The sequence below is a fragment of the Danio rerio genome, chromosome 5 (assembly GCF_052040795.2).
Source record: "Danio rerio strain M-AB ecotype USA chromosome 5, GRCz13ab, whole genome shotgun sequence".
NCBI lineage: Eukaryota > Metazoa > Chordata > Actinopteri > Cypriniformes > Danionidae > Danio > Danio rerio.
This window is the reverse complement of record NC_141025.1, coordinates 202,913-222,500: the sequence shown is the minus strand read 5'-3', so window position 1 is coordinate 222,500 and position 19,588 is coordinate 202,913. Positions and strand designations below refer to the sequence as shown.

General features: G+C 39.1%; 2 long non-coding RNA genes across 11 annotated transcripts in view; one reads left to right on the top strand and one right to left on the bottom strand.

Moving 5' to 3' along the window:
- The window catches only part of LOC137495509 (uncharacterized), a 27,646-nt gene extending 13,359 nt beyond the window's left edge, over window positions 1-14,287 (top strand). For 3 of the 10 annotated variants that reach the window (XR_015490697.1, XR_015490693.1, XR_015490698.1), the window contains one exon: window positions 11,795-12,735. This is a non-coding gene — a long non-coding RNA (uncharacterized LOC137495509). Of the gene's footprint in view, window positions 1-2,670; window positions 2,846-11,794; window positions 12,887-13,025; window positions 13,118-13,202 lie in introns of those variants that run through there. The other 7 variants (XR_015490695.1, XR_015490702.1, XR_015490700.1 and 4 more) reach the window with 6 other exon arrangements.
- LOC147843745 (uncharacterized) lies at window positions 818-5,722 on the bottom strand. The gene is made up of 2 exons (XR_015490704.1): window positions 1,815-5,722; window positions 818-1,424 (listed from the first exon to the last, which is right to left on the bottom strand). It is a non-coding gene; the product is annotated as an uncharacterized LOC147843745 (long non-coding RNA).
- Window positions 14,288-19,588: the final 5,301 nt, after the last annotated feature.

The following is a 19,588-nucleotide window of genomic DNA, read 5'->3' as shown; positions in this document are numbered from 1 at the left end:
CCAAAAAGCTGCACACCATATATTTTTGACTGCTTTGAATGGAGAAATTTTTTTTTACCCATTTTTCCATATTAAAGTATTATGGTGGGTCTTAAGATTGAATTACTTGCCTAGGTGGGTCCCGGATTAAAAAAGTTTGGGAATCCCTGCACTAGTTCACTTTATTTTAGTTGCCATGATGAAATGAGAGTGATTAGTGAGATTTATTTGAAGAGTGAATAGTACAGTAGACTGTAATACCTCATCAAGTGTTTCCCTATTTTCTATCAGTTCCATTTCTGCTTGCATGAGTTATATTTAAATGTTCTTATTTTATTAGTATGGTGCACCTTTTATATGTTTAATAAATGTTTTTAAATTAAAACTATTCTCTGTGTCATTAAGTGTTAAAAATAGAAATATTTCGTCATATAACATACAAGCAAAAATGTGATGGTGTATTAGATTAAAAATGTAATATGTAGGTCTATTTTAGTATTTTGGTTATTGTTAATAAATAGTGTACTAATATAAATCATCAAAAAGCACAAGAGAAAGAAGGAACAAGACGCACATTGCGAGTCTGCATATCTCACTGAGCGAGCAGCGTACAGTTTACTTATATGCAGTGCATATTTGAGAGTGAGAAAATTTTCAGTTTTGTCCACAAACAGGAAATCGGTGCACGAGCAAACATATTGGCTCGCTTGTATTACATGAATGCGCTCTTGACTTGTAATACTGCACTCATGACATTTTTCAGTGAAAAAACGCTCAGGTGAACAGTTTGCGCGGCTCCGCATTTGAGTTGAGTTGAATATGAAACGGTTTGAAAAGATTTTGTCTGAAACAAGAACGTCTGTACAGACATCTTAATGATCGGTCCATGCGTGCTCATAGGGAGAACCAGATAACCTATAATTCTTGGTTAGAAATTGCAACAGCAGTGGGAAAGGAGGAAAGTTTTTGTAAAAGTTAAGAAAAACCTGAGAGATAAGTTTGTTAAAACAAAAAAAAGAGGCCCCAAAAACATCTTCAGGGATATTAATGATATGACCTAGTTCTTTCGCTTGGCACCACATCGTGCACCTCACGAAATGGACAAGGCTTTCATACTTGATGCGTTCACCATTGAGATACTTTTTTTAAGACGGAGGGCAGTCAAAAGAAACACAGTAAAATCAGACAAATAAAAAGAGAAGAAAGTTTCCGTGTAAATCAGCATTAAGATGTTTTTTTTCTGTAGCTCAATAGTCCATCTAACCTGTCTTTAGTAGTTCAATTTTTATACATTTATTTAACCACTATTTTTGTGATTTTAGCATTTTCTCTTTCTGTATGCATGCTTTTGATAATCTGATATAGGTCTTAAATATAATACTTAATGGTCAATGGTCTTAAAAAGGTCTTAAAGTCTTAAATTTTACATTATATCTGCAGAAACCCTGTAATAAAAAATCTGTGGAACTGTGAGAAAAGCAAACTCAAATGTTTTTATATTAATATTCCTTGCACGTGTAACATGTTTACAAAATACACTTACCTCTAAGCTGCTACTTTGCACTTTTGCCATACTGCACCTAATTGCACTACAATAAATACCTCAACTTGGTCATATTCTGGAACAATAGGATATATGGTAACTGTTCACAGTTTATTAGTGTCTATTATTTAATTCATCTTGCACTATATTAGTTAAATGTTTAGTTTATGTCTAGTGTGTGTCATATTTTTGTTTTTTTTAAATTGCACATTGGAGTATGGGAGAAACACAATTTCAGTCTGCTGTGTAATGTACTGTTGCATGGTTTGATTGACAATAAAGTTGACTTGACTTGACTAATATCTTGAAGTTTGATTACAGGCCAGTGATTTAGTGCTCATTTTTACTACTCGCATACAGTTTATGTGAATTAAGGTCATGCAACACCAGATCACTTCTGTCACTGAAATGTAAGAACTATCCATTAGTCAATACAACCGAAATTCTACATGTTGTGCAGAAGTTTTTGTCTTTTTATTTATTTATTCAAAGGCATTTCACTAGTTGTTTAAATACTCCAACTAAGGCATTGACCTAGCTCAAGCTAAGCCCTGTCTGTAAAACCATGCCTTGGTGTAAGAGTGAAGCTTTGCTTCTCTGCCACTGTTTGCAGATCTCAGTGCATTCTCTTTACATAAACTAATCTAAAATAAATTCAGATTTGCACTGTTGTGCTACTGATAAACATTTTAAATCTGCTTTGGTCGTTATGAAATGCTTTTTAAGGGCAAATTGACATGCACTCTGACATTCATTGATGTACATGCCTATTATTGGCAAAATACATTGATTTGCAGAGTCCCCCACATGTCAAATAGGAATGCATGTTCCCAGAATCCCCACAAATCATAAAGAAGCGTAATGTGTATTATGCAGATAATATGCATCTGAGGTCCCTGTAAGTGACATTCATCCATTTTTTTTTCTAAGTCCCTATAAACGATTATCAAATCACTACTTCATAAATTCAGCTATTTGAAGTCATGTATAGGCTAAACAAGCTTAAATTAATCTTCCTGATTTCTTTCACACCTCTGAAACCTTTAGAAAGGGTGGTCCCCACAGGTGATGACTGTAAAGTTGGTCCTCATAAAGCATATAAACCTGTGTGTCTGTCTCTTTTATTCATTTGTGGATCTGTATTACAGGTCTGGGGTCTGCCCTGAATACCACAGTTGGCTGTGTGATTTTGTATGTGACGCCTGAGTAATCATTGGAAGATATTGTTTGGAATTAGGCTGTCACACAGAGGCGTTGTTGATGGGTAGATGTGTGAAACAGGGAAAAATGATTGCTCAGCCAACGGAGCACTATAGTGCAAAGGTGCGTATATTCATAGTGCAAAATTGTCCAATCCAAAAATAATAAAAATAAAGTAAAGAAAATATTTATATAAAATAAAGCAGCAGGGGGCCTCAGCGAGCTTTGTGGGGGGTCGCGTCATATTTAAAAAAAAAATTTAGCAGTAAACAATTAGAAGAACGGTCAAGTTGCCTTAGTTCATTTTATCCTCTAGCTTAGTGGTCCTCAGCCACCAGTCCGTGGATAATTTAGTACCAGTACCAGTGATTAATAATCATTAATTATTTCAATTTTATTTATTATTTATTATAAAGTCTTTTATTTTGAAAAATGACAGTGTTCTCTCGCTTGCGTCTGTAGGGGCGTAGTGGACATTTTAAAAGTGGGGGACAGCTGTAAAGGGGGGGGGGGGGGGGGGGGGGAGCAGCTGTATAAAATCCAAAGGTTTACATTCTTAATCACCTGTTTCTAAATGGTCTGTCTCTAAAAGTGAGGGGGACGTATCCCTCCCGTTTGATACGCCCCTGCGCTTTAGTCACTTGAGCACTGCGAGTCACGTGGCAAGAATTGGCCTATCAGCTTCAGCTTGTATGGAATATTCAAATTTCGGTAAGACTAATTTTCTTGGACAAACACAGAACACAACCAACACTGCAGTGTTTTATATTTTTTCCCATAAATAAAACTTTTATCAGAGCGACAGCAATGTTTTGTCAGTTTGTCATCCTCTGAGAAAACATCTGATGGTTGCATAGCAACCTACAAAACACCCACTGCCCTAGCTGACCAAAATTTGACAAATTTGTAATCCGTCCTCCACAGAAAAGACAGTCTCACTGATTCGCCTCGCAGCAATCCTCACACTGATTGATAAAGTATAACAAATACCATGCAAGTAGTAAATGTAATAGTCTTTGTATGTAATAGTATTTTTGTTATTGATTTTCAAATAGGGCCAATTGAAAGGCCAAAGGCTTATGTTTTTCAGTTACAAATGGCCTACTGATGTTTTGCTTTTATATTTATACGTTAGGCTATTATTCCCAAACCCATCTCAGGGAAACAGGCTATTACTTGTGCATAAACATATTTAGATTTAGTAATAACCATACCGTTTGTTTGTAAGCAGTAACTTTTGTCATCATTACTGCAAACCTATATGAGCGATCATATCATTAAATGTGGAGGGGGTCCTTGCAATATTTTCAGGGGAAAAGGGGGTCTCAGGCCAAAAAAAAATAAAAGGTTGGAAACCACTGGCCTAAGCCCTGTGAAATGCAAGTTTAAGGCAAGTATGGACATAAACATTTAAAACATAAATCATTCAGGTAAGCATCTCACCTTTTTTACACATTTGTATTACTAGACACTTTAAACAAATTTGCATTCTTCACCAAAACTCATTTTTCCATTTTCCCCAGTCTTTTCAACCCCTCACATAAAACAAATAGGATCTCCGGTTGGCCGACACTTCTGCACATGCGCAGTGCACTCTTGTGCATAAAATGACCTCAATAGACTTTTTGGCCCCTTTGGCCTTCAGTAGTCATCATTCAGTAGACGACACAAACACAACTGGACAACAGGTAAGGAATATGCTTGATCTAAGTGTTATGCATGCTTTGTAATAATGGAGATATAGCAGGATTAGTAACTTGAAATGACTCCAGTGTGCACCCTGTGATTGGCTGACTTAACTGTATGCATGTCGTGTTTGTGCGATATGAAATCGTTATGAGCAGTTCTGCCGCAGGCCAGTGACAATCTTCTTTGTCAAATTTCCTCCCACCTCTCCTGGATTGTTAAAATCTGTCAATCGTGACCAGTAATCTGCGGTGACGTGATGCTATCCAGCCTTAAAGCGAATGTGGAACTTGAAGGGCTGTAGTGACAAGTACCATCTGATCACCCACGTAATTCTGATCCTTCATAGTGTTGATCCAGGTTGGTGCCCTGTGATCCATTTACAGGATAAATTCTCTACCCATCAGGTAGTAGTGAAGCCTTTCTAGTGCTCACTTGATAGCCAACCCTTTTCGATGGTGAAATATCGTGTTTCTCATGGCAAAAGCTTCCGATTCAGATATAGAATGGGGTGTTCCTGTCCTCTATCCTCCTGCAACAATACTGCTCCAATCCCTCTAGCTGAAGCATCCACCTGCACAAGGTATATCCTGGTGAAGTCTGAGCTTCGCAAATTGGGAAAGGTGCACATTAGTTCCTTTAAGTGTAAAAGCTTTTTAACAATACTCTGTCCAAGGCACTAGATTTCTCACTGCCTTAGCAGTTAGATTTGTCAAAGGTACAGCTTTTTCAGAGAGAATAAAACTGCGATACCATCCATACATTACGAGAAAAGATTGTACCTCCTCCTTGGTACATCTTCTCCAGTGGCACCTGACGATAGCCTCTACAGAGGTCCAAGGTGGTTACATACTTAACCCGCCTTATCCTCTCGACCAACTCATCAATGCGTGGCATCGAGTTGGCGTTGAATTTGTACACTGCATTCAGCTTCCTAAAGTCCAAGCATAACCTCAATGTACCAACCTTCTAGGGCACAAGGACTATTGGGCTACTCCAGGCACTAGTTGATGCTTCAATCACGCCCATGTCCAACATCACCTCAATCTCCTTTGTCAATGGTGTTACCAGCCTCTTAGGCACAAGATATGGTCTGACGAATTGGTGTTGGGTCAGTCAAATTTTGTGCTCTACAATGTTTGTCCTCAGGTTGTTCCCTTAGCAACTCAGGGTACCTGTTTTACACCATTTCATCTCTGTACCTGTACAGCTGTTTGTTTTCCTTCAAGATGATCCAGGTTCATTGACTGGGAATGTTCCACAGTCTCAACATCAACTTTGTCTTCATCCTTCTCTTCTGGTGTTTCCACCCTGTGTCTCCAACAGAACCTTCTTCAATTTAGGTTACCGTTCCTGCCATTCTTTCAAGAGGTTGACATGGTATGTTTGACTTCCCTTTGTCGGAGTGACATACCTTATGGGTAACAAGACCCTTCTTGATGATCTCAAATACACCCTGCCAATTTGCAAAGAGCTTGTTGTAAAATGTTAATAGTAACACCTTCTGTCCTGGTTGATGTTCTCTGCACTGGGACCACTGGTCCTACCACAGCTTTTGGTTCTTCTGGGCATTCTCCAGATTCTCTGAGCCTGTTCATGATACTTGTCAAGGAGGTCTTTCATCTGTAAGACAAACCTTACGATATTAGTCTCTTCTTCCGCTGCAGTGCTTGGTGCTTTACAACTCCTTTTCACTAGGTCCAGGGGACCTTGCACCTGCCATCCCTAGAGAACTTCAAATAGTGGGAAGCCTGTTGATGCTTGTGGCACCTCTCTGTATGCCATTTTTCCCAATCCTTGCTGTTTTCACTCACAAACTTCAACATACTTTTGGAGGTTTGATTTAATCTTTCCACCAATCCATCAGTCTGTGTATGGTAAGGTCTTGTGCAGATTGAACAGATACCCAGCTGCTGGTGTAGTAAAGGCATCAATCCAGATGTGAATTTGGTCCCCTGATCAGTGATGATCTCCTCTTCAAATCTAACTCTAGAAAACAGTTAAAGCAATGCAGTGATTTCTTTAACAGTTGTGGTGCTGTGTAGAAGGAAGGCTTTAGGGTAGCGTGTTGCATAGTTGCAGATGACTAGGATTTATTTGTTGCCTGTGCTGCTTTGCTCCAGCAGCCCAACAATGTCTATTGCAATTTGCTTGAATGGAGTAGCGATGACAGGTAATGGTTAAAATGGAGCTCATGATGACCTGTGAACAGAACTGGTTTTCTGCAAAACCGCATATGCGGAGCATATGTGTGTCAATTTGCTTATTCCCTTCACACACTTTGGCAAACAAAGGTTGCAGTGTTTCATCTTCAGCCTGTAATTGTGCTAAATTTTCATTAATGTCCCATTTAGTTACCATCAACCCCTCAGTTGACACTTACAATGGCTGAACCTAATTGTTTCTCTAGGCAGCCCTGTCATCTTGACTTTCTAGGTTTACTCCCTCACCTTGGATCAGACTATCATCCATGGTAGGTAAGGGTTCTAAACCCACTCTGGATTGTGTGTTAGCACAGGACATGACATAACAGCATTCATATTGGTACATTCAACAGTATGGTTTGACAGTTCCTTCAACACGGGTAGGTCCCATCCCAAAACCATACCCGCATCCACCATCCCCACTGACATCAAGTATGGTTGATAATTGATCACAAGTCACCTCAGTGGTAGGATAGTATTTTTTGGTGTAGCCCGTGCATGCATCTGACCTCCTCTATGCATTTATGTACTGCGTTGCCGGTCTTGCTGTGTTCAGTCTGTCAGTTGGCTCACGCTCTCTCTCACCCAGGTCCGCACCTCATGCGGAAGCACTCGTAGTAGTTGCTCCAGTACGATAGCCTCTCCTGTCTGCACTTTAGTGCACTACTCTGGTCATACCCAGTGTTTGTAGAGCCCCTTGAGTCATTTGTATGTCTCTGTCTGTGTCTCTCCAGCAGGTATTTGCATCTACCTGAATCTCTTTCGGTAGGTTTCTGGTAAGAAGTTGAACTTCGCCATCAGCGCATCTCGAAGATTTTCATCGACTTCCGCCTAATCTTTGTCCATCGCGAGGTACTCCTCCAGCACTATTCCAGTGAAAAGGGGGACCAGTCGACACTCCCATTTCTCCTCCAGCAGAACCCTAAGTCTTTGCCAGATGCTCAAAGTGACGTATGTAGCTCTCCACGTCCCCTCTTTCTTCAAATGCTGGCATCCGTGACTGGTCGCGTTGGTGGTAGGTCTGCCACCCTCAATGTCGACATTGTCTGGTTTTGCGTGGCTGACACTCCCTAAATTGGTGAAGCTGCATGTGTGGGTAGATTGAGGCATAGGCTTTGGCTTGGTGAAGTGTCTGGTGTAGCTGAACGTTACAGTGATCCTCGCAACCCCAGCAGCTCATAGATGAGGCCTTCCTCCCTTTTCGACTGAGCTGTCAGAAAAGTCCTTAACAATGCCAACACATCGCTCTCCATACCCTACGATGCAGGTTTGACTCGAGGGGATCTAGTTTCCTCTGCACTGGCTGACTCCTCTTCATCCATAGTGTCCCATTCCATCTCCTCCAGCACAGGTTTTTGTGACCGCAAACACATGTTTTCCGTAAGTCACCTTTCTAAAAAAGGCCATCCCACTTCTGACACCACTTATAACACTTAGGTGTTGTTAATGGGTAGAAGTGTAAAATAAAAATTAAGGCTGCCAGCAGCAACGAAAGGGACCTAACAACCAGGCTCACCGCCGCCTGGTGGCCTTACAATGACAATAAAAATTTACACAGATATATAAATATATATCCTTCTGCCAGCAGGTGGCACTATGACTGTGACTCAATGTTGGCGTGTAGATTTTTCAGAAGATTAATCTTATCGCGCGTGAACTTTTAGGCATGTCAGACATTGTGTGGCTGAGTTATAAGCCAAAATTCCCTCTGTTAGCAGGTGGCGCTATGACTGACTCTATTGGCATGTAGATTTCTTCAGGAGAGGAATTTTATCAACCATGTGAAGTTTCAGGCAGATCATACATTGTGTAGGTGAGTTATAAGTGCTCCCCGTTTCATGGCAAATCACTGAGGTTTGTCATGCCGCCACGGACATGCCCTAAGGCAAAAATTTAAGATGTTCACAATACATCATCGCTAGAGCTTTCAGATAACGCCACCCAAATTTTGTGTTTATAGCATATGTAGGGTCCAGCCAGTTGGTCCAATGACAGTATCCAATGGTGGATGAAGGTTCACTGCATGTTCGGTCTTTCCAGTGCACAATGTTGATTTATATTAAACTTAACTCATATCTGACTCCAATTTTAGTATGAGGTGGTTTAGAATATTAATATATTTATCTTCGTTTTATCTGACTCCAATTATAAAACATTGATAAGATTATTTTGTTTCCTTTCACATTATTTTAGATTATGATTGAATATTCTTTTGATTTGTTATTATACCTTATTCTCATTTACTCAGATTCCGATAGCATCTCGAGTCTTGCACCGGCCGGGTATACAATCTCTTAATACAAGCTTGTCAGTCTTGGTCATTAAACATAGGCAATTAACCACTCTCCTAAAAAGGCAGAACCCTACTTACTCAATTTAGGAGATTTTTATGTGGTCCCCATGGATCTGTTATCTACTTAATCAAGACAAAGTATTTTAATAATAATCTCACAGGATTACAAGTTTGTAGATGAAGGCCTAAATATCCTCATTTAAAGTAGTTTCAACAATATTTTGTTGTTCTAAATAGCTGGCCTTTTACAGTCCAAGTATACATGAATAAATGCCAATTTGTTAGTCGGATCTCTACCAACATTGTATAGCGTGCCACGCTGCTCCGTCTAACATGTTTTAGTCCGTTACTAACCTGTACAGTGGCTTGTAGTGCTATGGACAACAACATTTATCAGTGATAATAACACGAGGTTTGAATAATTCAAAACATAGTCAGGTAAATGTATTACGCCAAATTCAATCAGTCAATTCATAAACGATCAATACAAAACATCAAATTATCAAAGATAAATCCAAGATTAAAAGATGCATTCCTGACTTTTACATAACGTGTAAATTTTACATAACGTGGAGCCTGGGAGCCTGAGAGTTTTTCTCAACCCTTACCTTAAATAATCCAAGAATTCCCTCAAGGAAGGGGGTGTGAATGTATAACAAAAGGAAAAAGTCACACCCTTCACAGTGGTTCAAAAGATGCCTGAAGTTATATATTTATTGTGTTGATTATGTCTGTTTCTGAGAGAATGAGACCATTGTACCAATCGCACTGAGACATTTCAAATGATATCAAACATGATAGTTAAAGTCAGTTTGGTTAATCTAGAACGTTCAAACATTGAAATGACCATATGCGTGAGTTGGGGGGATGAAGCTGAGTTTCAGCATACTCAGATGCAAATGCAGCAGGAACTGGTTTTTCCCGCATACCCCCCTGGTGGGTTGTGGAGTCCATTGGCCCTGTTTTCAGCTCATGTTTTGAATTGTCAAAGACATCAAAAATATTGGTAATATTTCAATTCTTACACATAAAATTTCTGGGAAAAGTTGGTTATACTGTAAAATGTCATTTCCTTTTGCCAGCAGGTGGCACTATAACTAACTGGATATTGGCAAGTAAACGTGTTCAGGTCAGGGCTTTGATCAAATGTGAATTGAGGGAAATCAGACAATGGCATGCCTGAGTTTTAACAACTTCCTGTTTTGTGGCGAATTGTCAAAGTTGGAGAGGCCGCCATGGACACACCTTTTAACAAAATCTCTAGATCTTAGCAATTTAACAAAGTCTTTAATTGACAAAACCCAAGTTTGGCATTGATTGGCTAAAATCCCTAGGAGGAGTTTGTTAAAATAAAATGCCTGGAAATGGCGAAAAAAAAATGGCACTTTTTCAGCACAAGTTCAAAATATCGGACTTTCTGTTGGGTTTGAAAATATGCTTCAAAAAACTTTTTTTTTGTAGGTTTTGGCATGTTTGACGTGTGCATAAATCGTAGCTTGGGGGCCAGTCTGTCAAATGTGCATAGGTGGTGCTGTCGAGTCATTTTGCCAAACTCGCTTCATAAACGCATAACAAACGTAAACTTTAGCCATTTCTGGTCATGTGCAAAGTTTTGTAAGTTTTTGGCCATGTCTAGACACAAAATCGTGAATCATTCTGGAGAAAAAGAGTAAATTGACTAATTCCCTTAGGGCCTATGTACTATTCAGACGCTCAGTGCCCAGCCGTTGTAGCACCATGGTGCAAAAGTGCGTTTATTTACAGTGTTAAATCCCAAAAATATAGACTCTCTCTCTTTCTCTCTCTCTCTCTCTCTCTCTCTCTCTCTCTCGATATATATATATATATATATATATATATATATATATATATATATATATATATATTTGTGCATCGAATAAAAAAAATAAGGACAATTAGGTTACAAAATGCATATATACAAAATATTCACTATTCAGACTTAATACCTCAACTAACCTTTACGCCACTACTCACACTTCAAACTCCCACACTGAACGGATCACTAGTCACTATTTATAGTAAGTGACTCCGCCCACTATGGCTTAAATCGTGGCGAAGGTAAGCATAGACAAACATTTAAAAAATAAGTCGATCAGGTTAGAAATCTCACTTTTCACCCCTCACATACAACAAATAGGATCTCCTGCTGGCCGACCCTTCTGCACATGTACAGTGCACGTTTGTACATAAAATGACCACAATAGGCAATTTGGCCTCTGCGGCCTTCAACACAAACACAACTGGACAACAGGTAAGAAATATGCTTGAAGGAAGTGTTATGCATGCTTTGTAATGGATATATAGCAGGATTACTAACTTGAAATAATAAGTATGAGCTCCGGTAGCAGCGCGACTCCAGTGTTCACCCTGTGATTGGCTGACGTTACTGTATGCCTGTTAGGTTTGTGCAAAATGAAGTTATGAACTTTATTTCGAAATGCATCTGCAAATGCAAATGATCTTAATGTAGTAACCAGCAGTATGGATGCCATCTTTCCTAGCACACTAAATTCTGTGGCACCCATCAAATTAAAAAAGGCTAGAGCGAATAAAACTACACCAAGGTATAATAGTCATACTCGCGCTTTCAAAACAGCAGCCCGTGTCCGTTAAGATCTCATTACTCAGGGCTTCTAAACTCTAGAATAACCTTCCTGTTAATGTCTGAGGCTCAGACACACTCAATTTAAAACTGAAGTAAAGACCTATCTGTTTTTATAAAGCATACACTTAGTGCATCACTTTGCGGTATGATACAGGAATGTGCTCCACACAGGTTTCTGCATCTCATTTATATACACTATGAACTGCAGCTACGCTAATTATTCTCTTTATTCTCTATTTCCACCTGGGTATACTCATCCCCAGGCCCTTAGACTATGCACCGCCACTGATTCAATCCAACACCAGCGAAGAGATGATCCTAAGGTTTCCATAATCCTGGAACAGGCCGTATACTGAGCACCTGCTGTGGTGTTCTTGGAGGAGTGGAGAGCATGTGACTGATTCCTATGAGACTCCAGGGACAGACAAGTCTTGGCTGACATCCAGCATTCTCCAGCCTTCGACGCCTAGACAGCAGGTTTGCACAAGATGTTTGGCCAGAGGAGAAATGGTTGTGCCCAACTGAGCCTGGCTTCTCTCAAGGTTTTTAAAAATGTTTGGACTCTCAGTAGTGATTATAAAAGGTGCTTTCACACTAGTACTTTTGGTCCGCATCCGGGTTCGCTTGATGTCACTGTATGGTACGTTTAGCTAGTGTGAACTTATCTTCTGAACTCTGGTGCGCACCCGTGAACCGTACCAGAGTCTACCTGAAGGAGGTGGTCTGGGGTACGGTCCAGGCAAATGAACCAAGTGTGAAAGCACCCTAAATCACAGTAAACTGATCTGACACTTTAAATTTACTTAAATCTTCTATGTGAATCTGCTTTGATGCAATCTATATCGTAAAAGTGCTATACAAAAATAGGTCAATTGAAATGAGCACACACACACGCACACTTACAAATTGTATAATTTTTTTAGCCACTCCGGTTAAAACACTCTGTATGACTCAGTTAATGCTATGTGACAGTAGTATTGTTGTTTTTAGATGGTAAGCAGAGCAGAGTGAGTGCTGAAAAACCACAAACTCTTCAGTAAACTTTCTCTTGAGTTTCTGACTCCGGCTCTTGTTCATCTGGCAGACTGGTGTCTTTGGGTTAAACTGGTGGTTTTCCTACACGTGGAGAACCGTTTTTACCCCTCTGCCAGATGGAAAGCGAAGTTGCAATCATTGCTGATTCTGTCATTCGTCATGCCCAGGGGCGTCGCTAGACCCAATTTACTGGGGCACGAGCAGCAGTAAAAATCGCTATTGCCCCAGTAAATGCTTTGAGATGATTTACTTTATGCAAGTGTATTATTCAAGAGTGGTAATCCCAGAATAAAGACGTTATTCTTTATCTGCAACCAAACCAACGCTGATGAAAGCAATGTTTAATCAAAAAGCAAACTGACGCATCTCTGTATGTGCGCAAAAAACCATAGCCGTACTCCTCACACACCCCTCCTGCTAGACCCTGACGCGCTGTTCTTCTCCTGTTGTGAATCCCAGCTGTGAACATGCACGACGAAAAAAAGCACTTACTGCATTTGCGTTGTGATACCAACGCAACAGCCTATTTTATGCAGAGGTGACGGCACACAGTGAGTATTTCAAATCGACATAGCTAAAATAGCTAAAAGCTAACAATGTATGCACTCACTGCTTTTTCTATTGATTTGTTTTAAGGGACTCTCTATCCTGAGCGCTAGCAAGAGCATCGAAACTGTCGTCCTCCACACGGGGGCAAAAGACACCGGGCTGTGGCAGGCGGAGATCCTGAAAAGAGATACCAAGAGCCTGATTGAGACTGTTCGATGCACCTCAACCGACACGCAGATCAGTGTTTGTGGACCGCTTCCTACTTGCTGCCGAAGAAATGAAAGGTTCAGTAGAATTTTTGCTCTGAATAAATGGCTAATAACATGATTTAAAGAACAGAAGCTTTTCTAGAGACTGTGTCTGTTCCTCGTATTATTAGATCAAGAAGTAAATTCACTATGTGCTCTGGAAAAAAATCTATTAAGAATCAAATCAGAAAAAACGTTTTTAAAGCTTGATCTCCTAAACATCAGGCCACTCGCACCTAAAGCTCTTTTGTAAATAAAATAAGAACCCAATAACCTTAATGCACTCTGTCCCACTGAAACCTGGCTTTAACAGAATGACTATATTAGTTTAAATGAAGCTACTCCTCCAGGATTCTTATATGTGCCTCAGGTTTCTCAGACTGGTCGTGGTGGAGTTTCATCAATCTTTAGTGATATTCTCAATGTTAATCAGAGAAACAGATTTACGTTTAACTATACCACTGTAACGCTCTCACGGACTTGTTTAACAGTTTTATATAGTGTATAAACAGTTGAAGTCAGAATTATTAGCCCCCCTGAATTATTAGCCCCCATTTATTTTTTTTCCCCAATTTCTGTTTAACGGAGAGAAGATTTTTCAACACATCTCTAATCATAATAGATAACTCATCTCTAATAACTGATTTATTTTGTCTTTGCCATGATGACAGTTAATAATAATTTACTAGATATTTTTCAAGACACTTCTATGCAGCTTAAAATGACATTTAAAGGCTTCACTAGGGTAATTAGGCAGGTGAGGGTTATTTCAAGTTCTTGTATAACAATTTGTTCTGTAGATTATCGAGAAAAAAATACAGCTTAAAGGGGCTAATCATTTTTACCTTAATGTTTTTTTTAAATTAAAAACTGCTTTTATTCTAGCCAAATTAAAACAAATGAGACTTTCCCCAGAAGAAAAAATATTATCAGACATGCTGTGAACATTTCCTTGCTCTGCCAAACATCATTTGCAAATATTTAAAAAAGAAATAAAAGGGGGTCTTAATAATTTATGCCCATACATTTATTTTGTAACAGGTCTAGTTTTCCCAGTAAGAGCAGTTCATGGCATATGTGAATCCCGCCATCGTGCTTAAGTCCGTGTCAAATCAATGGGTCTGAGATCGCCAGAATGAGCTGGTCTTTTCTCGATTGAGCAGATCGATTGTAGTGAAATAAAACAATCAAAGGAAGCAGGCTATATCACAGTGGATTATGGTTGTGTAATGGCCATATATACGGCTAAATGAAGACAGAATGATCGGTTGGGCAGCATGTCATTTCTTTCATCAAATGTGCAATTCATGTTTAATTGAAAGTGAAAGCATGCTGAAATATTACCACGTGCTGTTTATCTGTTGACTGAAAATAATTGCTCAATTACCATCTGATAATGTTTGTATTTTAGTCATATATTTTGTATTAGGCCAATTGTTTTGTTCATTTGTTTTGTTCATTTCGACTGCGGCCCCGGTGTTGTGACGAGAAATGCACCCCTGCACGGACCCCCTTTCTTTAGCATTCTTAGTCTACATTTAAAAAAAAAAAAAAACTCAGACCATAATTGATTAAAACATAGGCTAATATGATTATTATGATGACTGATCAAGCAAGAACAAGAAGTGAAAAGCATTTTAAATCTAGGTTTACAAGAAAATGTAAAATAAAAATGTAGACAGTATTATAGACTGATGTAATGAGCCGTTTTCTAAAATTAGGCATTTTGGTGGGTTAAACAAACCAAAAACATAAAATTGTTGTAGTTTTCAACTAAACCATTCACTTGACTTAATCAGTATTGTGTTTAAATTAAATCATTTTTAAATTGTCAAAGAAAAGTTATGCTGAATAACTAAATGGATAACTTTTTTTGGTGGGGCTAGAGAAAATTTTGTCAGAGCAAGTAAAAATCTGAACCACTGGCCCGATTGGGCCAGTAGTAAATATTCCTAGCGTTGAACCCTGATGTACACAGTTCATTATCAAAGGTAAATGCTGTGAGAGCTCTGCTCTCAGGCCCTAACGGCACAGACCAAAATTCATTTGCAACATCTTTTTTTAACATTTTTACTCCGGGGCTGCTCCTGTAGCATCTCGTGCATTTAAGAGAAATCTTCTCTGTAATTGTTTGTTTAATGCCTTATAATGTGTTTCTAACCTCCACCCTCCATCTGGTTTTGTAAACCGCTTGTGTAGGGGAATATTTTTGTGCATTAACAACTTCTATTATACCTTTTTGCTGTAATTCCTCTATTGAAATAATATTTCTGACAGAACTCTTTTATTAATAGGGTATTGTCTCTGCTGTGCTGGATTACCACCTTTGATTTCACACTGCCATTTATCAGTTTATTTTCAATCATTTTTACTTCTAGCAGCATTCATTTGATATTTTGCTCATATCTTAGTGACTTTAATAGGCTCTGCTCTACTGGTTTCAGTCTCTTTATTTCCTGCTCAAAGCTTACTCGTTTTAACCAGTCTATTTCTCAGCTTTACAATATTGTGCCTTGTGCCTGCATATTTTGTTGTGATTAAGTTATTAGAATCTTGATTAAATTTACAAATTATTAAATCATAAACTGTATGTCTTTCCACATTACCTCTGAAGCCTTTAACATCAAACGCAGTTTCTGCTGATTTACCACCGTAACATCTGCTCCTGTGTCAATGTCAAACATTATTCCTTCATAATATATGCAGGGCTTGAAATTAACCTTTTTGCTTGGTTATGTGGTTTACTTTAAAAATTTAGGCGCATCAGCCAAAATTTAGTCGCTCTTATAAGCACCGTTTACTACAAGTGTTATACAAACATGTATTGCGTTTGAAATCAGCAGTAATCAAACTAACAAGCCAAAAAATATTTATGCAAGCGTGAAGAAAATATGTCTCAACGAAATCCCTTAATCATAAGAAAATGATTTTTTTTAACATAACTGAGTGACCAAAAGGTACACAGAGCGCTCACCGGCCCTGCACACACTGCTGGACATGACTAAATCTGTTAAGGATATAACTGTGCTGTTCTCACGGGTGCTGTCTGATATTGCACTGATGTTTTTGACATGTACTGTACCTTATTATATGCATACATGTTAATAGCAATAGTTTTCATGAGTAGCGATGTTAGTTTAGTCAGTGTAAGGCCGTTTGCGATGGTGTACGTGGTGTTACATTTGACATATAGCTGCCAGTTGCACGGCGGACAGCATCTGGCGATTATATGAAGGATTAAACAGAAGCTCTCATGTTAGATGTGGCAAACAGTTACCTGAAAACTCCATCCCACAGACTTTACATAGCAGAGTTGAAGCCAACGGAAGTCTTTTATCCACTCCTGGAAAAGGGTAGATGGTGGACTAACATTCAGCACATGATCACTAGTAAGATGTGTCATTATTTGTGACTAGATGGTTTCTAAAACAAAATCTGTCAGTGTTATCTTCATTCTCATCTTCAGCGCTTTACAATGTTTCGCGGTAGTAGCTTTCTGTCATCCCAAGCCAGAAGGCATTGACTGAGTGATTGACAGCTGATATTTCAGTGCTAGAGCAGTGGGCCAATAAGAAGAGCGTGTAGGTGGGGCAAGCATTGTGAACTTGGCTTTGTTTACTTCAGTAAGTTGACACGACAACTGTTTTAACCCATTCCTGAGCGCTGCGTTTCACGTTTCAAGTGCAGAGATGCATTCTGCGTAAATGTCTCCCAAATCTGGGCATGTGGTGAACATTTTGCAGTAAAAACTGGTCGCAATTTTATGGTCGCAATTTCGAGCCCTGATATGTTCAGATTTTACACACACACACACACACACACACACAGAGAGAGACACACAGCACTTACACTCTCGCTTTCTCTTTCACACACACACACACACACACACACACACACACACACACACAGAGAGAGAGACACAGCACTTACACTCTCTCTTTCTCTTTCACACACACACACACACACACACAGAGAGAGACACAGCACTTAAGCTCTCTCTCTTTCTCTCTTATTCTTACACACACACACACACACACACACACACACACACACACACACAGAGAGAGACGCACAGCACTATGCTCTTTTTCTTATTAAAACACACAAAAGCAGCATCCATGTGGATGTGCGCATGCTTGTTGGCTCGGGAGTGATATTGTTTGACTGTGAGCCCGATCCCTTTCAAATTGCACCAGTTACCGACCGCTGCTGCGTTTTTTTTCGGAAATTCATTCATGCACCGCAAGAAATCTGGTCGGCTCTCGCAATACGGCAGCAAGAATGTAGACCTTACTGGCAAACTGCTGGTCAGTTGGTGCACGTCTCTCTCTCTCTCAATTCAATTCAATAATTGCTTTATTGGCATGACAATTGTTACAAATGTATTGCCAAAGCAGTTATAAAGTTAACAAAGTGACATACATATAATATAAAAAAGCAGTACACAGAAAATAATTGTAGAAAAAAAAATTAAAAAAAGATATTTATATAAAATAATTAAATAAAATATCAACAATACGTCATATTAGCAACAAGAATCAGTCCAAGGCACTCGAATAAAGTGAAAAAATTAAAAAGCCTTTATTCACATGGCTAAATCTCTAAAAACCTACGCGTTTCGGCAGAAGTCTGCCTTCATCAGGGTAACAGTGATCAAGTGCGTCTAGAGTCTCTTTTGAGTACTACGGTCATATGACTCATTTAAACATCTAAAATGGCACTCAAATAATTTAACAAACAAACTCTACTACCATCATAAATTCGGCATAGATACACAAACACCCACTTGCATATATGGGAAAAGAGAGAGAAAATTAATATATATATGGTAAATACATTTTATATATATATATATATATATATATATATATATATATATATATATATATATATACACAAACACATACATCAATGTATAATGACAATCTGTAAAGCATCTATAGAAAAATTTATTCATTCATTTTCTTATCGGCTTAGTCCCTTTATTAATCCGGGGTCACCACAGCGGAATGAACCGCCAACCCATCCAGCAACTTCCCACGCAGCGGATGCCCCTCCAGCTGCAACCCATCTCTGGGAAACTATAGAAAAACTGTTTTGCAAAAAAGAAGAGAAATCTAATTCACCATTCAAACCTGGAAATCTGGTTGCTTTAAATGTATATATCCAAAAAGTCTCTCTCTGAGTCTCTGGTTGCTTTTAATGTATATATCCATACAGTCTCTCTCTGAGTCTCTCAGACTGAGAGCATACTTTGGCATCTGTGCCTGAGCAAGATTATCCCCTCTGGGCAGCTCTGATGCAGGAGATACACTGCCATCTTCAGCACTGTTTGATGTTTGCTCATCTTCACTTTGTTTCATAAGCCGCATTTACACTATCGGGCCAGTGCGAGCCAGGGCTTTTATCGGGCCGTGCCAATCGCCCGGAAGATGAGTAATGAGGCCAAAATTATGTTGAGTTTCCACTGTCGGGCTAGTAGCTCGCAGCGCGTCACGCAAACATCGCCCCCAGAATGACCCCCGAATAAAACGTCACACAACCCGCCCACTTTAGCGGGAATCAGCCAGATAAAGCACACCATGGAATCATCACAAAATGAAGACAACCCAAACAAACAAATGACCCGTTACTGTACAGCAGTACATTGTCTATACGCACAGACCTGTGTATTTCCATTCATTACATTTGTTTTACTCACCGACTGACTGTTGGCATTGTGCATCGAGTGCTCTCGCCACTAACGGAGGGACCCAGCACAGTGAGCGCACCTTCCATAATATAAAGCCACAGAAATTCTCAGTTTTAACTAGGTATGAAATGTATTTTATGACATCCTTGTTTTGATAGACGTCGTGTTAAGTGTTTCAGCACATAAGAGCAAGTAGCCTAAAAAAATATAGCCATATTTGTTGCGCTCAGCAGGTATTCACTAAAGCTCTACATTTAAAGTTTCATTTATTAATTAGCCCATATCATATAAAAACATAAACACTTGTGTGAGGATATGGAACTCATTTTGTACTTGCAGTTTTCCCCGATGCGTTTAAAGCCGCGTTGCGCAGGACTGGGTGACAGAAAAAAAAGTAGGCTAGATTCTGCTTTCACTCACCCCAAAAATGCTCTGTTTGCACGATTTGATTAATATCATCGTATCCAAATACTTAATAAATAATATTTCAAACCTCTCCGGTGTTTATTGTTGTTAGAAAATATCTAAAATCC